We start from the raw sequence: 6,397 nt of genomic DNA on the forward strand, positions 1-6,397 counted from the left end.
CAATAGGACACACAATTAAAGATAGAAGTTGATAAAATATTTTTTCCTGCAGCGTGTTACCTATTAGCACTATCAGCCAAGTTCTCATGGTGCAATTTATCTGATATATTTAACATCTACATGGTCCTACTCTTAAACACACATACATAACAACTCACTAAATAATACCAGTAAATCTGTACATATTGTCCCGACCTTGGGCTCTCAAACAGTTCAAAAATTTTATGAATTAAATAAGCAAATGGGATTAATTTCTGGCTAAAAAACAAACTTTTTTTTCATATCAAATTAAGTTTTACAGTTTTCCTAAGTAAAGGTTTTACATCAGATTCAGCCTTGTATATTTCTTGGGAGACTTATCTATCTGTCGAGCTGTTGCAGCAGGCTAGATCACGCCACACACACAAGCGGAATATATACATTACATTATTGTACTCGATTATGTTTTGCTGCTGCATTGATGCAGAATCGTCCACTTCCGCATCTTGATGCACAGTAGAAACTATTAAATTCAACATTCCTACAAGATATAAGATGAAGTTAAAAAACAAACTGCTTATAATAAAAGCTCAGCACAGAAGATGCCTCTGACCAGTATTTAACAATTGGTACAGCTCACTTACTTTGAGTAGCAGATGATGCACTAGCGCCTATTGCAGAGCAAGGTACGTGACAACACAGTAGTTTTTATTGACAAAATAAAACTTTCAACCCAAGAAATATTGATCAAATGAACATTCCTCCTGTGGCAGCGCAGGAGGAGCAGGCTGTGTGTGCTAGTGGAGCACACACTCAGCAGCTGGTCAGTGCTGTATCTGGGCTGATTAAGGTCATTAATGCCCTTAAGAAAGGGATGGAAGATGGGGTGCAGGCGGTGGTGAGCGCCTGCAGACCCAGAGCACAGCAGCAACAGCCCATCCTGCATAAAATAGCATTTAATACTGTAGGGCTGGGCAATATGGCCTAAAACTGATATCCCCATTTTTTTTTACCTTATCCCCAATATACAATATATATTTGGTGTTCTCCTCATGTGTAAATGAGTAATTCAACATTATCATGCACAAGATGACACCATTGGGATTTAAGTGAAATGTATGATTTTTCACTTTCAACAAACTTTTTATTTTGATCCAAGGACCTGCACTCATAAACTTAATGAGAACCAGTGGTTCCCCAACCTTTTTATTAGGGGGGTGCCCCAACGCCCCAAACAGCGACTCCCACCAAACCTAGAATTAGTTTTTTTTTTTTTTTCCTATAATTACTCAGTTAAAATCTTAGATATGTTTTATTCAGTTATGTTCTATTGAAATATCTTTATTATTTTATTTTTTTTTTTTTTTTCTGTTTTGCACCAGATCATAACAGATGTAATCTAGGTTTCCCTTTCCTCTAGAACAGGTTTATATTTTGTAATTTTATTATAAAAACTAAACAACTTGGTTCAATTTATTTTATTCTCATATTGACATATAATTACATCACATCATATCTGTATATGCTGCGGGCACACACAGGTGAGCCGCATTCGCATCAGCAAAAAGACAGTGTATGTTAGAAATTGTCGCATCAGCCCCTTGTAAAATAGAGAGAAATATCTGGTCTAATGATAACTTCTGCTTAAAAGAGCAACTGAAGGAGAAGCAGGTGGAAGAGTTTTCCTGCTCTGATGTATTACGAACTTGTGCATTGGTAAACACGCACAGCGAACAATCATTCTCCTCGTCATTGTTGTCTTTTCTGTGGCGAATCACTGCTTAAACGTCTGGATGTCTTGCATTCAGCTTCTATCTCTTAATGGTCGCAAACTAGTTAGCTAGCTGCATACTCTATGCGTTATTCCTGTCTCAAACCTCAAAATTAGCCAGTGCAATCACTTTCATATTTGGTAAATTACATTGTGTGTGCTACGTGGATATACATAATTTATGTACATCCACTACATCTGCAAATTCATCAAGTGCAAACGTGCTAAATGGATTGCCCACATTATTTTGTCCATTTAACAGACACAAACCTCAGTGCACCTGGTTAGTAAATAAACTGCAACATGTTTTTGCGTGTGCTATCAGATTTGTACATGTTTTTAAACACACAAACCTTCAGTAAATTAGGCCCAAAGAGTCAAGCTTCCTGTGTTTGCGACCTTACAAATGTCTGTAAAAATATTCTCAGTCTTTGACACATTTCAGGGAAATAATGTAATGCTATATAAAAGTCTGTAGCTCTGCGTCAAACCACTTAGTTTCAATGATACAAACCTAAATTACACTTTTAACATTTAGAGAATTACAGGGATTAATTATTTTCCAAGAAACTTAAGCCAAAGGATATACAGGCAAAGGTTTTTGGGAGGTGCTAGAGAAAAGAGAGCTTGACCTCATGAACTGCCCTGAAACTAAACTTGAAAAGGCTTGTGTAGTTCATTTAACAAGCTGGAGGCAGCTGCAGGCTCCAACCAAAGAAAAATCTGGCTTTGTTGCATTTGCTTGGAGCTTTAAAACCAATTCTTTACTCAAGTGTTGCTTTAAAAAAAGTCTCTCCTGGTAATTATCCTTTTAGGATGGAAATGAGTTCATAGTTTCAAGTGCTTAAGATGTAGAAATGCAAAGGGGAAAAAAGCTTAATTGGACTAAATTTAGTTTATTTCAAGCCTTTTTTCTGTCCATAGTTGCCTTGTAACCTAATGCTTACATAGTAGTTTACCTTTGCTGCTGCTGTCAGTGTAATTGTCCACATATTTGACTGGGTGGTTTTGGTGATACTGGAGGATACCAGTAAGGGAGAACCAGGAGAGCTCAGATGTATGAACTTCCAGACTGGCAGGATGTAAACAATTAACATTTTTGTGACATTTTTTAAGACCACTGAATTTAAAATGTCAACCATGCGGTAACATTTTTATCCTTACCCTGCCTCTACTAGTCACCTCTGAATATCATGCACACCAGCTGGGTTGGCAATTAGGGCAAAATAAATTCTTTCAAAAGGGGGTATGTATTGACCCAAAATTTAAATTAAATACTAAATCTATTTGTCTGGACCAGATTACATAAAAGGGGAAAACAAAGTGAATATCCATAATTAAACACATGGCACAAATTAAAGAAATGACCCAGTGACACATGGTTTAACAGCCTTTGGTCTATCATCAGCAAAGAAGAACACTCCAACAAAGTAACCTCAAGACAAAGAATCATATATAAATAACTAAATCAAATGTAAATAACCCTTCAGTGCTGCTGTGTCCTCTCCATAGCATAATTGCAAAGCTAAAAAAAAAGTATAAGTGAACAACAGTGCTGATTGTTTGTGCTTGTTAATCTAAACTGTGGTATGCAAGACATTAATGAGGTGGTTGTTTTGTACACCAGTGTGCGGCTGAAACTGCCACAGAGTATCTTTCATATTTGTATAATAGCCATCATAAACCCAGTGTGGTTTCCATCCATTTTTACCTTTTCTAACAGTTAATATTAGAATGAGAGGAAAACCAATTAAATGATACAATAAAAAACAAATATAAAAGCTAAGATATTTAAAAGCATAGAGGAGCATGCTGTTGCTGAACAGCAACATAGAATTTTCTTGATGCATCTGTTTTCCACCACTCATCTGAGGTTGAATTGCGGGAGGAGTATTGTCAGTGTTTTTTATGACTGCAAATGTAGGGCAATGTAAAGTTTTAAAAAAAACTTACTTGTCCACAGTAAATTTGTTATGATTAATTGTGTCAGCTCGCACCCCACAGGTGCGCACTCCACCTTGATTTTAACACTAGAGCCATTTGTAACTATTGCATATTCAACAAATTCAAATCCACTGGGACGGTTGGAAATGAGTAGAACTATGTAGCTATTTCCACAGCTGACGTGAGAAAAATTGGTGGATTTAAACAAAGGCAGGGTTCAGAAAAGAGCGTTAACAATTTCTTCTTTTATTTTTCTAGCACAGAACAAGGAGAGCACCTGAGGAACTTTTGTAACTGTGGATTCTTGACTTTGTCCTCAATTGTTTCATGGCCTGCCACAAAGTCAGTGGTCGTCCATAGCAAATAGTCGCACGAAGCTTCACGAAGCATTGAAGCGGTTTAGCAAATTGGTTCAGAAAATGTTTCCTTTCTTAGGATTTTGTGCACACAAAACCACCATAAGTAATGACTGACAAAAGAAAGTATGACCATAGAGTCTGCTCATATCAGTATAGTGTATTTTGTAGGGAGTATATGTCACGGTGAATATATTGTATCATATGCATGCGCTCATATTAGATCAATACTTTATTCATCAAGGTAAAAATTGACAAAACTATAATGCCCACTGCAGGAACTGGACCTATGAACTCCATATTACTTTCCCAATCACTGACCAAGTGATCTATACAATATGTGAGCCTTCATCTTCATATATATATATATATGGTATAATAGTATAATAATGGCATGAGCAGCAATATTTGTTTTCTGTGTCACCTCTGGAAAATGGCATTGGTTTTAACAGTGAATGTGTTCCTGTTACCAGTGCACAAGAGAAATTAAAAAAAAAAAAAAACAAGTCCCCTTTTTTTCTTTTGAAAACACTCTTTCGCATGGCACAGATGAAGCTCATGGCAAGATGTGAGTCACTTACCGTAGCAGTCACATGGCACAGCCGGCTGCGAGCCTTTGTAATCAATGCTGTAACTCCTCTGAAATTATACAAACCTCACTAAGTGGTTTTGGGAAATACTCCCTGGATTACTCAACATATGCCCCAAAGCCTCAACACAATACATCTCGTCACTAGTTGTGTACTCTCTATTACTGTCCCTCTACTGGTAAAAATCCTTTATTTGCTGCATGACAATGTCAGTTTGCAGAAAGTAGAGGAAAAAAACAAGAAGAGGACGGACTGCAGATCAAGTAGTAAGCATTTGGGCATTGAATTAATTGTGATAGCGTACTTTGGTCAGCTTTCAGTGGAGGACATTGAAGATTTGTTACAGAATTGGCTTTCAATTCTGTTTTTTTTTTCAAATTTTTTGGACTCTAGTGTTTTTTTATTTGAAAGAGAAAAGGAGCAGAAAGAGGACAACAACATCAATTCTCATCATTACTGAATAAAAACGCAGATTCAGACATACTATATTTTATGAGGGTCATACAGTTAAGTATTGTCAACTCGGCAAGCCAGCCACTTAACTGCAATCCAGCTAATTCAAGTCACAACCTCAAATAAAGTTGAACTCCAAGGCTTCATCCCTAAAGTCAATGTTCCACTTCAAATTCAGCATAAAGAACAACATAAAATGTGCCACTGGAAATAAAGAAAGTAGTGTCTGAGTCCTTAAATTAGAGCAATTTCTTCCAGAGCAACACTTGCATTTTTGCTCTCGATGGATATTGAAGTCTTGTCAAGAAATAATGTTTTAATAAAACTAGACTATTGATTTTTGTGCAGCATTCTAAAAAAAATGGTTTGTGGAAACGGCAGCTTAACTTTAAAAAATGATTATTGTACTACATTCCAGAAAATAGGTCCAGGATACTCATATTCAGCCGTCTTCGCGGGGAAAAAGCTGGCAGGTCAGTATTTCTTTATTTCCTTTCTGGTTTATTTAGACAACACTTAAGTACTGCGTGAAGAATGAAATGTAAGAGAGCTGCGGTGGGTTTCAATCCTTTTGGGCTCATTTTTGTTTCCAAATGTAAGAAAACTAATCCGGGTGGAGATAATGGTTGTTTATGTAAAATGCATATAATATGAATGTGAAGCAATAACAGGAAGAACTGACTTCATCTGACTCTGCTGTTGCGTGTATGTGTTTCACTGTGGCCTCTCATCGCTCAGTCCGAGAGTGTAATGGCAGTTGGCTTTATGGCTAACTCAGCATGATACGAATGCCATATTAAACAGATCCTGGAACAGCTTAGTGGAGTGTATTGCTTTACACAGAAAGTTCCTTCTGACCTTGATTTGATCTGGGATAAACTGTTAGGTATGCATCTGTCAGTGGATGGTGTTGTGTGTCCAGAATTTTACCACTTCTGCTTATTTTGGACAGCATCTCCATTCTTTTTACTGAGAAGCATTTCAAGTCAAACGATACTGTACAACTGATATCAGTAGCAAAACACTATTTTTATGGTTCTTTCATTTTTTTCTCAGACTCTTGCAGTGAGCCCTCTGCCACACACATACAATAAAACTATACATACAATTACTATCACAGAGTTGTAGCGGCAGCAAAGCAGCTGCTGGTTCACTTGATCTTTGATAATGAGAACAGCAGCAAAGAGTCAGTCATAACATCTCTGCTCGCTGTGCTATTCCAACACTTCCCGTAGCAAGACCCAAGAGTGGCTGAGAAAACTCAAACTCTGGCTGAAAGTGGAAAAAAAGTTGAAGGCTGAATT

This window comes from Melanotaenia boesemani, chromosome 22 (assembly GCF_017639745.1).
Source record: "Melanotaenia boesemani isolate fMelBoe1 chromosome 22, fMelBoe1.pri, whole genome shotgun sequence".
NCBI lineage: Eukaryota > Metazoa > Chordata > Actinopteri > Atheriniformes > Melanotaeniidae > Melanotaenia > Melanotaenia boesemani.